General features: G+C 38.2%; 1 long non-coding RNA gene across 1 annotated transcript in view; it reads left to right on the forward strand.

Moving 5' to 3' along the window:
- Nucleotides 1-1,797, forward strand: part of LOC124169349 — a 148,899-nt gene extending 147,102 nt beyond the window's left edge. The window contains exon 3 of the long non-coding RNA XR_006867101.1: nt 1,648-1,797. This is a non-coding gene — a long non-coding RNA (uncharacterized LOC124169349). The remainder of the gene's footprint in view (nt 1-1,647) is intronic.
- Nucleotides 1,798-21,369: the final 19,572 nt, after the last annotated feature.

Here is a 21,369-nt window from a genome sequence, read left to right on the forward strand (position 1 = left end):
TTCATTCTTCTCCTACCTCCTTTTCATCATAAATTTTGTTTAAATACACCAAAGGATGAAGTTCGCCATGAAAAAATATTTGACTTAGCCGGGATTCGAACCCGGATCTCCCGATTGCCGGTCAGGTGTGCTACCAGTTACACCACCAAGCCATCTTCTCAGAGCGAACTTCGGGATGGGTTTTACCGAACAAGATGTCGACGTCACAAGTCCACACTGTGGCACATGTGGCGAGGGTCGTGCTTACTAAGCCACAGTCGGGGAGAAAAACCCTTATTTTCCGCTGGTCTGCGGCGACGATTTTCAAAGCACTGAAGGAACAAGTGACTTTGTACGCAGTCACGCGCACGGGTGCAAAGTTAAATACACCAAAGGATGAAGTTCGCCATGAAAAAATATTTGACTTAGCCGGGATTCGAACCCGGATCTCCCGATTGCCGGTCAGGCCTGACCGGCAATCGGGAGATCCGGGTTCGAATCCCGGCTAAGTCAAATATTTTTTCATGGCGAACTTCATCCTTTGGTGTATTTAACTTTGCACCCGTGCGCGTGACTGCGTACAAAGTCACTTGTTCCTTCAGTGCTTTGAAAATCGTCGCCGCAGACCAGCGGAAAATAAGGGTTTTTCTCCCCGACTGTGGCTTAGTAAGCACGACCCTCGCCACATGTGCCACAGTGTGGACTTGTGACGTCGACATCTTGTTCGGTAAAACCCATCCCGAAGTTCGCTCTGAGAAGATGGCTTGGTGGTGTAACTGGTAGCACGCCTGGCCGGCAATCGGGAGATCCGGGTTCGAATCCCGGCTAAGTCAAATATTTTTTCATGGCGAACTTCATCCTTTGGTGTATTTAACTTTGCACCCGTGCGCGTGACTGCGTACAAAGTCACTTGTTCCTTCAGTGCTTTATAAATTTTGTTTTTTATTTGTACTGATTGCGAGGTAAAATCGTTGTCATTAACCTGTTTTCCTTACATTAGGATTAAGGATATTTCTCGGACAAATTTTTATAGTAACAATTTCGCATGTCCCTTGCAGCAGACATACATAATAAAATGCATTGGTTGCTAAAAGCGTTTCTGGAGAAATGTACTGCGTCTAGCCAAATATTTTCCCCGTCTGAGGAGAGGGTATATTTACGTTAATTTGTTCACAAATAAATTGCATTTACAGCATATTATTGGAGAAAATGCTTTCTTTTTACCATATTTCAGTTTATCTCCCTTGTATTCGGTTTAACCTCTTCCACTTCGATTAATTTTCTGAATATCGTGCTTCTATTCTCTTTTTATTTTTTCTGTGGTTCTTTTTCAAATGGTAGGTAATGAAATGATATTTCGTAATTTGCAATCAACGTAGATCCGTGAAATATAATGTGATAATTAAACAAGGAGCTATCGCTACTCGAATAAAATCATTTTAATCCTTCCAATGCATCATGTTTCATGAAATAAAAATTATTTATGTATACTATGAGTGCTGTAACATTGTTAACCTTTCAAAATAATTATATTATTCCTCTAAATAGTGCTAAAATTATGAAAAATGATGGCGAGGTACACTCGTCATTACGCGGTTTGGTAATCCAAGTTCATGACGACTCTTTATTACAGCGCAAGGGGTTAAATCTCTTTTACTCACCTTTCAGGATAGAAGACATTTGAAATTCGGATTGCCGTGGGTGTCAGTGGAGTGGTGATCTTCGACGAGCCGTCTTTACTAAACGCGAATGAGATGAAATTGTCGACTGGAAGTGTGTGCCTGACGATCCTCGTGCCGGTTGCTATAAAAGAAGAAAAATACCGTGAGTACTAATGTTTTTTTTATCTCTATTATAAAGATAGATTTTTTTACATTATTAATATCTTCGATCATTCAGAAACACAGAAGTTACTTAAAAAAATATAGTCCCAAAATGTCTCAAAATTAGTATCACCACATCAAGCAGATATTGGCCGAGCGATGAAAATTTATGCCGTGTTGTCGTATATCACATTATTTATTTTAGCTAAAAGTTCATTTTCTTTTCTTAGAAAACATCGGGGAGGTTATGGTACTCTATACATGAAGAGAGGTTAAGGTAACATATTTCATCTCCGCTGCGAAAGATGTGGGGTTGTTAGGTAGATGATTTAATGGCTTTCTTAAGCTCGTCACCCTCGTTATTGCAAATTAAGTTTATCCATCATTTCACTCCACTTTATCATTGGAATTGGCATAAATGCATTGATTCAAACAAAGAATGATTTTCACAACTCATTCTTTTAACAGAGCCAGTTCCGTTTTAACTTGCATTTCCGTCAACGTCGAAATAGATTACCGTTTTCGTTTCCGCATTGAATAAAAACTCCATGAAACCAACATTATATCATTACATTTTCGTTTTGAGACGACAGTATATTTCTTTCATCCTAACTTTTATTCTCCTGCTTTTTACCATAGAAATTTTTATGGCTTTAGCTTCACTCGGATTTTTCATTATTGAAGGATTTCAACGTAGTTCTAGCGCAAAGGTGTCTAGCCGGAGGTTTCTATGGTGATTTATGAAGCGTATACGTAGACGTCGAAACTGTGCCTCAGATAGAAACGGCGCGGTTCTTCAGGCGGTATTTCTAAAACTTTGGAGCTTCAGAATTAATTATGAGTAATTTGAAAGGCACTTTGAGTCGCGAATGAAAGATTGAACGGAAGCATGCGCCAGGTTGACCTCGGAAATGAATTCCATAGACGTGTAAAAAAAAATATCCTCGGAGCCTGATACCAACACGTTCGTCTCAGACTACGTGGGTGGAGAAATTTTCGTTCGAGTTATTTCTAGTGCTTTTTGCTCGTCTTCTCCTCGGGTGATTTAAGTTATGCCCCTTGAGAAATAACTATTTAAAAAAAATTATCTATATAGACGTATATAAGTCTGCACTGCGACTAGGATAGAGGTGGCACATTCTTTAGGCGGTGTAACTTAAACTTTGGAGCGTGAGTAATAATTATGAGTATTTTGAAAGGTACTATGAGGCGCAAATGAATACTTGAATGGAAGCATTCGGCAGATAGACTCGGGATTCAATTCCATAGACGAGGTAAATAAAAATATACTCCCGATGCCGACACCAACTCGTGCGTTTCAGTCCGCTTGGATGGAAAAATTTTCTTTTGTCTTATTTTCGTGGTTGTCGCTGCTGTTCTTCTCCGCATGCCGTGATAAAAGATACTCGGCGAGTAAATGAGACCCGAGGTTGGTTATGGGAGTCTCGCGAGAGAAAAGAGTTGGTGGTGACTTTTGGAACTAAGCGGATGTTACAAGGGAAGAAAAGAAGACTGTGGATGAGACGCACAGAGGGTTAAAAGGAGAAGACTCCACGGTTTTTTTGGCTTGTGCGGAGTGAAACAGATGAAGGACGAAAGAAGTGGTGAGAAACAGCTGATGAGCTGGGGGCGAATAAGTCAGCACGCTGATCCGGCTAAGCCAGTCGTGGTGGATGGGGATGAAGGGATGGTGGCTTATTTTATCCCGGTCAAAAGATGAAAAATATGTAAGAGGGTCGCGGTCGGGGTCGCGGAAATAGGGAGGAAAAGTTATGAGTGGAATATGAACAAAGATAGGATAGGACATATACACTCACCAAAAATATTTTCTATTTATTATTCCCAACTATTCGTTTGAGCATCGTTGAATAAAAAATCTAAAAACATGCATGAACGAATCTCTGTCTTTAAAAATTACATCATTAGAAATGTAATTTTCCAGTTTTGTAGAAATTCACTGCACTATTTCGATGGCTACCAAAGAGTTTTTGAAGATAATTATAAAAAATGATTAATACGATTTGCCATAGTAAAAGTGGTAGACGAAAGATATGTATGGAATCAATGATGAAGATGAACAAATTATATATTAGAGAGAAAAAATATATTTCTTTGGTGTTTAATTCGAGTATTTTTCTACTATCTTATAACGGCACTATTAGTTGTTCAAAATCATTTCAGGTACGTAGGATAATTCAAGCATATAATCGGAAAGTCCTTTTTGAAAAAGTGAAAAAAGATAGGGAATTGTACTTTATGTTGTGCAGCTAAGTATAAAGTGAGTATATCTCATTTCCCATCGAGTGACGTGTGAAATTGAGCGATTTATATTCATTTATCTTCAAATAACCCTTGCAAGTTGTGCTAACATAACTTCAATCTTTAAAAACAATTTGATTAGCTAATACTGTAAATAGGCGTGAATGGTAGAGTAACTTAATTTTATTCCAGACGCAGTTACGAAAAATAAGAGCAAAAATGTCCTTCTTGTTAGCTTTGCCGGGAATGAGCTTATTAATCTTTGCATCCCTATCGTAAGTATTCTTCCGAATATTTTTTGTGTAGTTTTTTTCGGTATCATCCTCATCCCATCTCGTAATTCAGTTACTTTACTCAGTTAATCCCGGCACCGCTGGATAGGATTCGGATGAAAGGTGAGAGGGATAACTGCTAGATATGGCGTGGGCGTGGCAAGAACCCGGGGAATGCTTGAAAAAAGAAACGCATGGGGAAAAGGAGAGATGATAAAAATCACACGTCATGCTAATTGGATCTCTCAGACTGTAAATAATCATGGGATGATTCAAGATTCCAGTTGCTCCTCCGAGTGAGATATACAGACTCTCTCGGCGAACCCTACTACGCCTCCTTTACCCCCCTTATAAAGGGGGGTAGGGGACCCCCGCATCCCCCACGAGGCGTCATATTTTCCATCTAGTCGTCTCTGTCTACGTTATTCGAGTCTCTTTCCTCCCCAATGTAGAGGCCGTGGCTGGTTATGACTGCGTCTCAACCACAGTCTTCCTCTTGCCCTTCTTTACCCATTCTCTCCCTTTCAAACTCGTCATTCTTACGAAAAATTAGAGGGTCTTCATTTTTTTATCCCCTTGTGTCACGTACATTCTACCAGTCTTGCTTCTTACTCCCCCTTCTTCTCGAGAAATATGCGTGAATGAATGATATTCCTCAAAGCAACCTAGTTGAAATCAGTGTCTCGGGCTTTTAAAAGTACGTTCTTCTGACTCTACTTTACCCACTGCCGATACAGGAACGCTCGCATGAAGTGTATTTCTCCTTTTTTCTTCCATTACTTTTCATTAAAATACTTTCCGATGTTGTGCTAGAATTATTGGGAGCTAGTATGCAGTGCCTAAAATGTTGTTTAACTATTAAGAGCACCGTTATGGTCTAGTAGAAAAAATTAGCATTGAACAAGCATATTTTTTCCAATTCGTTAAAATGTTTTATCCCTTTGATCATTCAATATTAATATTTACATCTCTCGTCCATAGCCCTCTATTCTGTATTTTTCATATTCGCATCTTATTGATATTGTATTGTAATCTTATCTTTGTATTTATGTATATATGTAGGATAAATGTAGAAAACTGCTTAAAAATAATAGCTGTTTCGAGGAAATCTCACTTCAATTCTCTAAATAATAAAAGCGACATTTATAGATACACTTGACTTTTATAAAAGAGTTTTTGAGTTAAAATCGCATTAATGGTTTAGGCGAAGTGGATATTCGTTTGCTAATTCGAAATATCCCTTGCGTAAGAGGCTACGGAAGATGTGTCTACTGTGAAATGGAAATCATACTCATGGAAAAATCTGCATGACCTAGCCTATCATTACTTTTTATAGAAGGACTTTGATCTTCACTTTACACATTCATAATAATAAATTAGCCATCCGTTCTATTTATCTAAGACGTCCATAACTTTCCTCAGGATCCTAGGTAAATCATTTTGCTTGCGTAGGAAAAAATTAAATTACTTCTTTATATGCCGTATTTTAAAGCACTTCTTGCTCCTATTTACTTTACCGCCCTTTCAAACTCGACATTATTACGAAAATTACTTTATTAACATAGAATGATAATTGCTGGTGAAACTAATCTTATTTAATTCATATTTGCCGAAAGATGAAACTTAACTATTTGTTCTGTCCTGCGTAGTGGCGTGGAAATGAAGTTAAATGTAAATAAGAAAGCTGACACGAAGGAATGCTTCGAAGAGTTATTTAAAATAGCCTCTTCCCTAACTTACGCGTTCTTTGAGGAGTTATGAAGCAAATTACAATCAAACACGTCTTTTTTTTTGTTTTGGAATCTTGCACGAGAAAATTGTTTCCCAGAAGACGTGAAGAGGTTGGTTTTTCTTCCATCTCTCTCGTTTTTATGTTTACATTTAATAGGTGGAGCCACCATTCAATAATCAAGATCATTTCTTGTCAATGAACGTAATATTAGACGCTTTACATAAAATAACTACGCTTTTCAGATACCGATAGTCTTAATGCCGATGCTTTCGGAAATGTCTTCACTATTGAGGTGGTCTAAATTTAATGAATAAAGCATTTAAACTTTTGATGTTCTATTCTGTGTAGGAATTGTATTTCATTGTGTATATACGGTAATGGTTGTCCCAGTGTGTAAGTTCAAATTTCCATCATTAAGAATGGTGCATATCCACTCGTACATAATTAATATGTCTTATACCAATAGGACGTTAACATAATGATTCACCTGTCAACTGAAGGGGTACTAATATACATGGCATAGTCCCGTATAACTTCTATTCTTAAACGATCATTACCTCTGATGGTTAAGTGTATGGATTAATTCTCAAAATTGGTTAATGCTTTATAGGTCAGTTAAAGGTAATATCTTAAACTTAATAACTCTTGCTAGTTGAGTGAATTATTAGAATTTAAAAAATATTTAGCTTGTACGTTGGTAGCACCGGCATCCTAGGCTATATGCAAACATTACGATTTCTATATCCTTGCATAGTATGCAACCCTCCGAACGAATGTGTTGCCATCACCTTGGTGGAACTGGGCGACATATTAGTGTACATCAGAATTCCCGAATTGTTTATTCAGATTTATAGAAGTGTACCGGTTTAAATTTTAAGTCGGCATACTGATATATTCTGTGTCAACTTCAGAACACCGTTATCCGCGATTTATTGCTTGAGTTATGTATAAATTGATGCATGTAAGTTTAGTTATTCAGGAAATTCCGGATTTGATTTACAAAAAAGCATTTGATGAAAATTCCCACGATATGAAGGGAGATCAGATGTAGAATTAAATTCTCTTGTAGTTTTAATGTGAGATTTTTAAAATGCACGATGAATTCATTCTTATTTGGTTTTGAATAGCTTTAATGAAATAGTTCTCTACTACTGTGTTTACTGCTAAAACCATTGCCTAAAAATATACAGCGTAGATAGGCTCTTATATGTAAATGTAATTTTTGCAACGCAACTTTGCATGTTAGTGGAGTATATTCAATCGGGTTTTGAAGGAAGCACCGGAAAATGTTTATTCCGAGAGAGAGACAAATATATATACATTTCATAAATCAATAATTATCCATATATGTATCCTCAGAACCTTAGCGTGAAAATGACTCTTATTTGCTTCCTATTATTTTGACAGCAATATTAAACAAACTGGAAAATAGTGGTGTGAAGTAATTTTCAAATACATACCAAGTAAGTATGCGTAAAACTTTCCGGGCCTATCAGAGAGAATTTCACCCACAGAGCAAATATTGACCAGAAGTGAAGTCATTTGCTGTGTTATCGTATGCCATTACCTGTCATTTGAGCTATCTGTGTATATTTTGTGGCGATAGAAGTGGCGGGAAAATATTATTTTCTCTAGAGATTAGAATGAAATATTTAAATTTAAACGTGAAGATTCCCTGAGAGCTAACCTTATTGACCCTCGGTCACTGTTCGATAATTTTTTTTGCATGTATTCATTATATATCTCTCTTCACTTGGTCAAGCCATTTTAATTGGTGACGGTACTGATGCCTGAGCTTAGGACACCCAGTCACGGTAAAATGGCAGGAAAACGTGAAAAGATGCCGCAATAAAACTGAAATAATTAAGAGTGGTTCTGGGTCTGAAAAATAAATATTGCGGAATTAAAAGCCTTTCGAAAAAATCAACTCCGGTGACCACGGCAGCTTGGAATAAACGGAAGATGGAGAGACCTTTTTATTGAGGATGGAGACCTCGGGACACGTGCAATAACGAGCAACGCTTGACGGACTACTTAACGGACGGTCGACTTCGCCGCGATACATTTTATGTGCCTGTGTGTATGCGAGTAAATGAGCATAAAAAAGACCGCGGGCGTGTATATTCGGGAGAGCATATGTGACCCTTATCTTGTCCTCGTGTCTTCTTCATTCCTTTTTGGAAGTGTACGGAAATCATATTCAGGAGCTTGTCCAGTGACATGTATATACATTAAAGCACACACGGTCCCTTTCAGGCGTGACTCGGGCAGTCATAACTGCGGCCGACACCTCATTAAAATAAAAATAAAAAGAAATAATTCTCTGGGGGGTGGTGGCGAAGTAGGGGAACATTTAACTCCTTCACTCCTGCTGTTTGTGTGAGCGTTTTAGTGACGCAAGTCACCCTCTCATCACCTTCATATATATATATATATACACACTCACACTAATACAGTATGAATGTGTCGTCCCATACCTTTGCCCAACCCTTTTTCTCTCCATTCTGTGTTGTCCGAAAACTCACACAAATTCACCGGTCATCCCTCCTACTCCTCCAGCTCTCTTTTTCGATTCGGTCAATTAAGCGTCCGACGTACAGGTGGCGCCCTACTCGGGCGGTGTTTGTCGGAGGGTGGTTAAAACCGGGGCTGGAAAGACTAGGGGGATGAAAAGGTTTTTGAGGGCCGAGAGGGTTGTGTTTATTTTTTTTATTTTTAACGCCCCCGGGAGAGGGTGGTGGTGTCGTAGTGGGAGTAAAGTTGGATATTTGGGGCGAGAGTGGAAGGGTGGGTTGGCGAGCGAGTCTGGAGTTTTGTGAGGGAAAAGGAAATGGGAAAAGGTGATTGGTGGAGGTGGGAATGTAGCCAGGGTGACGCACGGAAGGTGGGAAAGCAGAGAGATTTATTTTCAACGGGCAGCGAGGGAGTTGAACAACATGAAGTAAGAGTGATATAAATTTTGGGCGAAAAAGTTTCGTATTTAAACTGAGAAGTAAATAATATTATTTTTAAGTAAATTAATATTATAATAGGTATGCTGCATAAAGGGCCATCACAAAATTAATAGCTCAAAATATGTTTTATTGAAAAACTTAGTCGAATAGGATGAATGGGAGTTGATAATCCTGGCTGACACTCCCCGAAGCTATAGGATATTAGGAAAAGACGTAACTAACGATATAAAAAGCAGTTGAAAATTTTATCAAATATAACTGTTGCTATTTATTGTACAATGAAGTCAAACGGGATATATATGAGTAAATCAGCAAGGTTGCTACTCCCCAATACTATTGAATTACTGGATAATAGGAGAAGATGGATCTATCGAAATAAAAGGTATTTGTACATTTCCACAATTATTTCAACAAATATAATTGTGGAAAAATGCTACTACATTTCATTTCGATATGTCGAACATCCATTATATTACTCCTGAATTGATAGAATTTATCAGAAGGTGGAATTATTTTAAAATAAATTCGTGGTACCTTAAGCCGTTTTGATGTAAATGCCATTTGCTTTTTTTGTATGCTGTTATTATTATTATAAAGGGATTTAAATATAAAGAATGAGTTATTTGCTGCTTGCGTGGGTGAGGGTAGGGCTCACTGCGAACTAAGACAAAGGCTATGAATCTCTCCCGGTCAGGGTTCGGAGGCCCTTTGCTATTCCTTGGTTGCATCCTACAGCGTGGTTTTTATAGTTATAGGGTTTTTGTTTGTAATTGATATTGAAGCATGATCAACATCGTCAAATATATGAATAGGAAAATAAATTACTAAAAATTAACTGCAGAGAAAAAGTAGTTACTCGATGGATAAATATTGAGGGTTGCTATTCCTTGAAATTCGTAGTATTACTCAGGTTAGAACTTCAGCAGACCATGGAATTGAGGAATAACTATTTTTATAATTATTAGTAAATTCCCCGCCGTCACGACTAAAATAACGCAATTTATCGCAGGTAACGCAAGAAAGGCCACCTTCTATGTATAGAAAGCTTTCCATTAAGGTCTTGGATTCGTGTCTGAACATCATCCTCAATACCTGCTGCCTCTACTTCGGAGTCTACCCGGAATACATCCACCCCAAGACCCAATCTTCAGCGGGGAATTTCCCCATGAATGTAGCCTGGCCGAGACGACACCTTCCTGAGTGGCATGTTAAAAGAGCCAATTTTTGCGAAATTATTTATTGTTATTGCATATTGAATTAAACTACGACCTTAATTGGGCCGAGTGTTCGTATGTCTATGGTAACGTGACTGTTCAGTGAGATCTCTTTTTCCGAGAGAGCCTTGATCAATTGCAAAATTCAACTTCCCAAAAAAAAAGAAAAACCTATTCTTGATTCGACATTAACTACTAACAATGTTTCCCATCAGCTTGGATCACACATTTAGAATTTTTGAAATCACGCATAGAGGACAGACAAACAGGCATCTTCTTTTGTACATTTAGATATAACAAAACCCTTTTATAAATAAATAGAACGATGATCCCCTGAAATTCTTTATAAGTGAATTTTACTCATTTAAAAACTTTGAATTTCTCGATCGAAGCAGGCCATGTTGGAGCGGGGAAGAAGATTTGGATGTCAGTGAATATTTAGGGAGTTATGGGGGTGTAGGGTGTCGTAGGGGGGGTGTGGGGGTTGAAAAGAAACGCGAGGGTGGGGTTGTGCGGGTAGGTACGCGATGCGTCGGAAGGTGAGCGTCTCCTGCGAGATGTCTCCGTCATTATCATGGGCGAAGAGGTGACGTTTTTCGGAAGGGCGGAAAGATATATAGCCCCGGATATGGAAATACACATTAATCATGGGGGCATTTATAAAACTCGGGGAGTGTTTTTCCATAGCGTCAGCTGGTGTCTCCGTCGAGGATGAGGACGAGAGAGAGAGAAAAAAATCCTTGATCGTTTTTCTGTAAAAATTGACACTCTCGCCCGTCTCTCTTGGATTATTTATTTTTGCACGCTTTTCCCAGATGTAGCACAACAAATCCTTTCTCTTCTTTCCCACTGCTTTCGTTCGCCGTTCCAGGAAGAGATTATTCTTATTTTAAAGTACATTTATAGGCATGCGTAAGTGAAATCTTTCATTAGAAATGATGATCAGGCAAAGAGCATTGCTCTAACGTTTTGTGTTCCGCCTTAGTAATTGGTTAAGGATTTTTTAAACTTCGAAACAAAATTAGGCTGACATTCTTGACGAAGCACCAATAGATATAATATTTTGCAAAATGTATGATGTATTTAAAATAAATTTTTGGAAAATATCCATTTACTTACTATATCTGCATTAAAAATCTAATCATTCATTTGGGAAACTAGAATAAGCTCGTTGTTGGAGGGCGAAAAATAATCGCCTATTGAAACTGAATTTTTAGATATTAACGAACTTTGCATAGCATTGTCGTATTTTACTTTTAATCGAATGCTACGATTTACACTAGCCAACTGATAATTCCATTAATTTTGCCTTCCGTTTCCAACAGTTATGAATTTCTCAGATTTTTAATTGCCGTACTCGCGGTCGCCGGGGTAATATCCTAGACAGCAAATCATGTATCTTATCACGATTTGCTTTGCAGCTAGGCTTTTGTTTTGGTGGTATCAACAGTCAAATATCCCTAAAGAAACTCAATATCATAATATAATGTATACGTACGAGTACTCGTACAATGTTTTGCATATGTACACTGAAATAAAGCCATTATTATGATAAGTTTAGCAAAATTAACGTCTCAATGTGTAATGATCACTGCTGATAAAAGTATTTCAAATTGTAGTGGTACTCAATAAGCTTTCTTTGGAATATTTGCGCAGGTCCTCTTCCTCGAAAAAGTTTACACCGTACAATCTGAAAGAAAGTAGTGGCGCTTTTATACTGCAGAAGGGGTAAGAAGTAAAATATTCCATCACAAACGATTCATCCGGCAAAGAACATTGCATAAAATTTTGTGTTTGTTTAGTTTTTTTGGCCCAGGCTATTGAGATTTAAAACATCGAAACAGAATTAGGCTTAGGTTCTTAACGAAGTACCATGCCTAGCACTTTCAATTAAAGAAAATTAAACAGATGCAAGGCCATTTTCAAAAGGTCAAGAATGTTTTTAAAAAGCATTTATTGTTTTTAGAAGCAGCCCCCGAGGCATTTTTATTTTTTTAGCATTTAAGCTTTATCTGTAAGTCTTCAATTTGATTTTTATTATTACAAACTAAACTTGGACTCCATTCCTAGAACCTTTTCAACTCTTTCATGTTAAAAAATGGATTATCGAGGGAAAAGTGGATTAGTCGTCATGGGTTACAATCTAAACATGTTTATCTCTTTCATTATCATGTTCTCATTGCCCAACCATCTTTCGTTTTTGTTTCAATTTTGCATTTCCGCCCCTTGGAATCAGTACTGTCTCACTCTCTTAGTGGAATTTCCTCCATCCGTTCCAACGTGGGCAAAAATCCCCCACCCCATGCACTCACAACCCCTTCGCTCGCATACCAGCCAGCCCTCCTGGCCGGGGACTAACGACCGTAAACCGACGGACATCTGCGGGTCAATTCGAGGCAAGCGGAACTGTTTCCAGGCATGTGCTCGTCCACGAGGGGAAAAGAGAGATGATGATGGTTTGAACTACAAGGGATGTGTTGGAGAGAAAGAGGGAAGCGTACGGGGGTGAAATGGGGTGAGTATTAAGAGCAGGATATGGGTTGGGTTACTAGCAGGCGTTGACGATTGTTGGTAACATAGGGAAGCGAAAAATTCAGGAGTCTGCGATATGACCGTGAATAATACAAAATTAAAGGAAACTTTTATAACATTTGCGTTTTTATCGCGAATTAAAGAGAATACAAGTAAATTTTTTTGTTCCACCGATATTTTAATGAAATTTGATGCAGACAAATTTGCTATTATGACTCAATTATTCTCGTTTCTTTAAATGATCTCAGGGCCGCCATAGGATTTTAGCGGCCTTTTTTGAACTAATCTACATATTTAATTTGAAATTCTGAATAACAGTCGAGATGCAGTTAAATTCATAAAAAAAAGTGTTGGAAAGTTTCATTCTCATCTGGTTCCGAGTTATCCTGAAATTTTCAGACTAATGTGTAATCGGAAAGTGAGTAAAAATTGAGTTGCAAGATCTGACCCGGAGATGATGAAAAATAGCTAAGCGAGTTTATATAAAGGATTATTTTCTATTTTAATACGTTTATTCTTTGATTTATATGATTTTATCTTAGAAGCAATAACAATGGATTTTACTAAGATGCGGTGTACTGCAATGATTAAAGTAATTTCACAATTATCCTGGAAGTATAACTCAAGTCTATCAAAAATTGTCCTCGAAAAATTGCCAGGGATTGATGGAAAAATGAGGGGTTTTATGGGGGAATGAGATGTGCTGATTTTAGTAGGTGGATGGATAGTTGAAATCGGAGATGTACTATAAGTAAGGTTTTGCGAGTGGTCAGAATATTCCCCGGGAGGGTTTCACATATACCCGACTTCGCTGCTCTTCTTCTATCTTCACTTTCCATCTTTGATATCCAATATTTATGCTCAGCAGAAGAAAGATTGGTTATATGCTAGGGGTAGTGAACGTAATATAATGAATAAGTGAGTGTAATTTGAGTTTAAGTGTTTTGAAGTTAATAGTGAAGGCTCAATCACATTCGTAAGTTGTGAGAATGATAATTTAATTTATATACGTTATTTATAAGTCAATCTGTATAATAGCCTATTTGTTTTTATATTTCCATTCTTGCCCTAAAACATGATGCGGGGATACCCTACGTCGTCAAAATATTTGAATGCTGATGATAGTGTTGTAGAAGGTTTTAGACCGTTTCATTAGCTCTAAATTTAATTTTTCTATCAAAGCCGTAGGAAAACTATTCTTCTTTTCCAAATGAGCAAAAAAAAAAAAATACGCATAGAAATTTGATATCACAAAAATATTGATTACTTATTCTATTTTTGGAAAGAAAACGGAATTTGAAGCACATGCATCTATTAAAAATTCAAATCAATTAAAAATCAATGTATGTGAGGAGTTTTATGAAAAAAATCATATCATGTGCTCTTGAAATATCTGTTACTCTAAGCCCTCTGTTATATCGATCACCAATTAACACCACGGCACCTCCGATTGCAATCTATCGGTCGACATACCAGGCGACCTTCAAAAATTCTTCCCTCGCCCATATAACTCCCTCAACCGATACATCGGCTGAATGCGATTCATCTTAATATTTCGGAAGAATTCCTTTCTCTTCCCTCCTGAATGTCTCTGTGGAAAAATTCCTCCGACGTGCGTAAACAAATATTTTCTCAAAAAAGACACCCGCTTCCAGAGAATCTTGTGAAGATCGCGTTCTCCTGGATGGATAGGAGAAAAAATATATTCTCCGCGACATTAATTCATTTTAAAATGTGAGCGAGAATAAAAAAAATGGAATAAAAAATAAATTGTGCTTTGAATGCAAATGGCTGAGATGAGGAGAAGAATGACGATGAGAAAGCTTAAGGGGATGAGAGATCCCTCCCTCGTCTTTGTGCGCACACCTTTATTTATTCCGGGAAAAATTCTTTCCTCTCCTCCATTCTCGGCGAAGGAGGAGACCTAGGGGTTGGATGGGAATGCGGCGATGGTGGCGGCTTCTGGTGGCGGGCGAAGAAAGCGGAATAAAAATAAATACGTAGAAGGGGAGGAGGAATGGAGAGAAGGTAGATGCGGAAAATGAGGTTTATTTTTTTGTTCGTGCCTCCTTTTTGGTGGTTCGGGAAAGAGAGAGACTTGGCTGAATGTGGAAAGGAGGTGTCGCTTGGTTTCGCTGGATCCGGTGGTGGTGGTTGGGGGTGGGTTGGATCGGTTGGATTGGTGGGGTGTATTTCCTGGGGGATGGGAGGTTGTGTATTGCGTTCACGAGTGATCCGTTCTTTACGACACAATCGTTCTTATGAACCGAGCGAATGATGGAAGAAAATTTTTCAAAATTAAGATTCTGTGAGATTGGTGATGGTTTTTCGGGTTCATTCCGCGTTGACTCATAAACTGTCGTCCGCGAAATGTGAGTCAACGCGGAATGAACCCGAAAAACAATCACCAATCAACTCACCGCGGAAGCCTCCGTAATTATTCTGTGAGATTGTTAGTTTGATTTGAATTAAGTATAGGTTTGCAGCACTCTTTGGGTTTTCGGCGTTCAAGTGATTCCTTGTCTTTGACCGCGTTCAGGTTCCACAAACCGGTGAAAATTCTCCTCAAGACGCCACATTTATTCTCACTGTTCACTAACTAAGTCGTGATTGTTGACACCGTACGTATAGAAATGGTTGATGGGCATTGACCGGTTAGTGAGACCAACTAAGAGTACAGTCAACTGAACGAGGTCATCGTTCGTTCCACTTCCAATACCTGAAAGTGCGATTCATTGATGTGAACATAGCTGCACGGAGTGAAAAGTTGAGCCTTATTGTGTAGCGGAAGAAGGTGCCCGAAGAGTTGGATCGCGGTCGTGGTGGTGGCATTATAGGCGAGTGTGCCGTTGGCAGGAACAGAATGTCGGCGAATGATTCTGAATAACGGCGAATGATCTCAATGGATAGGGAGTTGGCTCGAGACATCAAATCAGAGTGTGGAGACGGAGGATAGTATACACGGTTGATAACGCTTTCAGTTTGGTTTATAGAAACAAAAGCGAATCACTTGTATACTTAAAAATTTGGAAATAATGAATGCGGTTGATACAATTTAGCGTACCACCAAGAGAATTAACAGACATTTAACCGTTACGTAGCCACGTAATAGTATTATAAAAAAGTACCGAGAACAAATGTGTAATGAACAGAAGTCATTTCCACGAAGCGTATTAATTTCATTGAGCATACACCAAAGACTTATCTTTCTGGAAAAAAACGTCATTTGAATCCCAAACCATGCATCAGAAAATATCTACCTTTCTAATAATCTATCAAAATCAGCGGAAACTATTTGATAAACTGGCTGTTGATAAGGCTGCTGATATGTGGTGGTTCAACATAACATTAGAAAAATACAAACTGTTATCCTTAAAGCCATGGCAGAAATGTTTTGAGAATCAAGATTTGCCTGTAACTATGGATTTGGTTTGACATTCAGCTAGTTCATTGCGAGATTTCGGTTCAATTCTTATGCCCGGAAAGAACGATTCTTCAATATGACCTAAATCGAGTGGTTGAACCGAATCATCTCGGGAAAGACGGTGTGCGGAGACCTGGATGGATAGGAGATGGAGGTGGAAGTGTCAGAGGGAGTGCCGATGGCAGAAACGGAAAGGAAGCGTTCAACCGATAGGAGTTGGTTCGAGGAATCGAATTGGAGAGTGGAGACGGCGGTGGGTGGCGGGAGTTGAGGTCGATCTTGCTCTCGAAGTTTTGTTGGGCGGAGTAGGAAGCGGATGGAGGCGGAGAATAAGTGTTGGAGAGAAAGCCAGCGCAGGGAGAGAGGAGGGGAGGGGAGAGGTGGAAACTCTAAGGTAGAGGTATCAGGAAATGCTTTTATGTTGACATGGATACGGCCCAGGAAACCTCCCCTAGGGGTGCAGCGGGGGGTGGAACGGAAGGGGTGTTGGCGGTGAGCGGGGGTGGATGGAAGGGGGTTGGGCCGGGGGAGAAAGGGGTGGGTGTCTCCCTATAGTGTAGTGGGGAAGGGGGTGGCAACTGTAGCCTATCTGAGGGAAAGTAAGAAAAGGCAGTCCAAGTGGTTCTGCCTTGCGATTTGAGAGTCCTTCCTAGCGATGAGGAATGTTAGCAGTCTTCACACGCTACCTCCAAAACACGCCTGATATGGCTTAAATATTTTCGGAATATAAACTCTGAAATTTTGTTTTTTTTTCAAGATATTAATGTATACTTGTGGCGAAAAAATAACGGTAATGCAGAATAGAAAACGTCTTTGGCCCTTATTTTGATGGTATGACTGCCTGCCTATTGCGGCAATGAGGACGTTTTTACTTCACTAGATATTATTTAAGCCATATTTGTCATTTCATGACGGAAAAATACCACTATAATGTATTGGAAACATTTTATTAATCTTATGATTGTAATTCTGTGGTAATAGGGAAATATGTTTAGAAGTGTTCACAGCATTCTACTAGTAAATACACATCACGATGTAAGCATGTAAAGTCCATTTACTACAGAGTTTGTATGTGGAAGTATCACACTGAGAAACAAATAAAATCTATTTTTTGTTTTGTCTAAATGTATTTTCGTGGTGCGTTTTATTTACTCATGAGTAAGGAAATGGCGAAAACGCGGCAGTTTCCTAAGCAAAATAAGGAAAATATTGTATTTTAAAATATTAGTGAGTCATAACTTTTTGGAAACATTTTTCAGACTCGTAATGGCCTCTGTATTTTGCCTTTATTGTAACATCTTCGAGGTGTAAACATAGATATGATTAGAGAAACGTTGAAAAGGGGTAAAGTAATCGCGGGAGCTGGTGGTCGAAAGGCAACACTCCGGTAAAATGTAAGTAACTGTCTTTGTGGTTATGCTTTGCGATTGGGAATCTTTTCTGGAGCCAAAGTTTGAAATCAATCTAAAACAAGGTAGGTCACACGATCTTTTTACCCAGTATACATCCCTTTTTAGCACTTCAACCGACAGACAATCCGGCCACCACGTAAAAGCAGCCTTGTTTATCAAATAATTTACGCTGATTTTGATAGAAATTACTCGTGCATATTTTCTGATTCATAAAATCGGATTCAAATGACGTGTTTCCCAGAGAGATAAGTTGACGGTAAATGTTCAATAAAATTTTTCTTTTTATTCCTGGAAAAAAGTTATATTCGTTATGTATTTGTACTGAGTACTTTTATTATAATGCTCTATCGTGCTACCTCCAATTCATAATTTTGATCAACATAGTAATTAAAGTAGTAAAACCATTTGTACTGTTGCACAAACTTGTGGTTAATGGACCATAGTTATTGAAGATGCCGTAAATTAGTTAAGCTAATCGAATAGTTTAATAATATTGTCGCTAAGCATTAAGGCTACGTATCGGTTCAAAGTTGTTGGCGTCACTATCTGCTCTCCAAAATAGTTATGTTATTATTTGGTACCGATTACGGAATCTCAATTGAAGTGGTAATAACTCTTCAAGTTTTAATAGAAATATAAATAATTTATTCACACGAAACTAGGTTAGATACTTTCTATTTTCATATTTCCCTTATGTGTGTTAAAAATTTTCCTCTCTAATCCGCCACCTCTTCATCTTCTCTCGCCTTTCGTCCCTCTTCACTTATCCCAGTGAGGGCAGGAGTCGCTCTTAAACCGCATACCTTTCCCTCCCCCCTTACCCTCGTCTGTAGATTACCTTATTATTATAGTAGTATGGTTTTTGTTGCTATTTTGACGATGAAACTACCTGCCTTAGCATTTATAACAATATTCCGAAACTTAAGAAAAGTCTGCTGCAGTAATAAAGAAAAATTTACCATTAGTGAAGTGTGCGTTCATAAATTGATCTTTCAATCCCTCCTCAAAGTCGTACAAAGGATTTCCAAGCCCATAAAGTGATTTTCTTACGCTATAATTCTACGTATATTTGAAAATATACAAAAAAAGATAAAGTAATAGCATGTATTGGCGAGGAAACTACCTGCCTTAGCATTTATAGCAATATTCCGAAACTTAAGGAAACTCTGCTGCAGTAATAAAGAAAAATATACAATTAGTGAATAGTGCATATATGAATTGATCCTTCAATTCCTCCTCAAAGTCGTATGAAGGATTTCCAAGCCCATTAAGCGATTTTCTTAGGCTATTATTCTACGTATATTTGAAAATATGTGAAAAAGGATACAATAATAGCTTGTATTGGTGGTTGACTTTTGGCAACTATTTGTAATGTTACATTTTGAACATCGCAGAAATTGAAGATACTACAATGCAATGAAACTATTCGCACAGTTGATAAATCATGTGGTTAAGCACTTAGCTCACGTAACGGCTCAATTATATTTTTTACGCCGCTTTCTTCTCTCCCTAATTATTACGTTTTAATTTAGTACCGAATCGGAAATCACATTTAGTAGGAGCAGTTTAGCTTTTATTAATAACGTAAATTTCAGACTTCCTTCTTCCACGAACTCCTATTCCAAGCGTGTTCCAGATTTTGGGCCTTTCTTTCCATCCCTCATCCATTTTGCACCATCTCTATCCTAATTCTCCCCCTACTCCTCGCACCACCCGATGAAGTCTACCATTCTTTCGTATAAAATAGTTTCAGGCTTAATTTTGTGGAATAATGCTATACCCATGATTGAAGCACAAATGGTAATATCCACACTATTTTATTTATCACTTAACGGACCATGGTTTCGACCTTGAAAATGACACCAAGTGTCGAAACCATGGTCGGTTAAGTGATAAATAACATAGTGTGGATATTACCATTTCTGCTTTAATCATGGATTACCATTCTTTGTTATTTACTTGTAAATACTATTGAATATTACTTTGTTCGTTGTTGATTACGTTTTGCTTTATATTAGTAAAGTATACTCTTGTTATTCTATGCCCTCTGTAATTGGCCTGGTGCTGTTTTTGGACTGAATAAAATAAATAAATAAAATAAGTTATTCGCATGAAAATAGGTATGAAACTAACTCTCTTCATATTTCTCTGTGTATGTGTTCACATTTCATCCCTTACACTCTCATCCGGCACCTCTTTTCATCTCCCATCACCTTTCGTCCCTCTCCCCTTACCTCAGTGAGGGCAGGGGTCGCTCTTAAACCTCCCTCCTCCCTTCCCCCCGTCTGTGGACCGCCTCCCTCTCTGCTCTCTCCTTTTCGAAATCGCTCCTTTCCGTCCGCCTCTCGCTACAACCCCGAGGGCTCATCGCACCAGCTCCGATTCACTCGTCACGGAATCCACGCCGCTACCTCCTCGCTTGCTCTCCGCGCCGGATCCCGTGCCGGCGAATAAACTCCATCCCATTCCTCCCTCTGCCTCGGGCTCTTTCTATTCACTCGTGTGGACCTCGTGTGGACGTTAAATAATATATACTTTTTCATTTGAGGGGGTATCGATGCTTGTTCGTCTATAATGCTGTGAAATTATCATGTTGTGAACTAGTTTTTAGTCTATCTGCAAGTTTAATTTGTCAAATAATCCTCAGTTTTCCGCAGATAATTTTTTTTATCATGATGTTTTATTATTTGTTAGTTTTTAACCACGGCCTCATATTCATTCAAAGCCCTGATGACGGCATAAAAATATGCCGAAATGATAAGAAAAAAGTTGCATTCAATTCTTAAAAACCTTCACTCCAATACACTAATCAACGTATATTGTGAAGCTTTAGTACCAAGTGGGTGTTCAGTTGAAAACTATATTAATCTTACGAAATAAAGCCTATTATTGTAAAGCATTGATGCCCAACCTTTGGAGTAGAGAAATTAGGAGTAATACAGTTTAAGGAAAGGGCATTCAATATGAATAATTGGTACTATATTATAAAAATGTCCGAGTTTGAATGGCATTTATGTAGAGTAATATGCCGTAAGATACCTCCGCACTTGCCATCGCCGCCGAATCCCGTGCCGGCGAATAAAATCCATCCCGTTCCTTCCTCTGCCTCAGGCTCCATCCATTCAGCCCAGATGAAACCGTCTTTAATAATTATGGAGAGAAATATGCTTTTCATTTGAGAGAGTATTGTTGCTTCTTCGTCTGTAATGATATTCAATTATCATGTTTTGAAATAATTTTTAGTCTAGCTTCAAGCTTAATTCTTCAAATAACCCTCCATTATTTGCGTACAATTTGAGTATTATTACCAAGGAAATATTCAATTTGAAACGCTGTGTTTATCGAACGAAATGAAAACATTATCTTGTAGTGAAATACGAACTTATTATTGCGAAGCAAACATCATTTGGAATAGAGGCATTAGAAATAATAAAGATAAATAAAGGGGTATATAACATTGAGCAGCTGAACCCATGTAATTGATTGACGATAGGGGTATGACTCGCATTGAATGAGTTGAACCCAGATCGACCTTTTTGTGTGAAAATCGTACTTGAAAATGGTTGAACATGGGGTAACACTATCGCAGAAAACCGACAAAGTTGTGGAAAATAAAAACAAATTGGAATGTGCAGCCTAATTGATGAATAATCATCTTTAAACAAAGTTTTTCTTACCAGTTACATTCATAGACTTTGAATTAATACTGACTTATCATCATTAATGGTCATTTTATTTACGTACAGAGGAACTCTCAATGTTTAAATG

The sequence above is a fragment of the Ischnura elegans genome, chromosome 12 (genome assembly GCF_921293095.1).
Source record: "Ischnura elegans chromosome 12, ioIscEleg1.1, whole genome shotgun sequence".
NCBI lineage: Eukaryota > Metazoa > Arthropoda > Insecta > Odonata > Coenagrionidae > Ischnura > Ischnura elegans.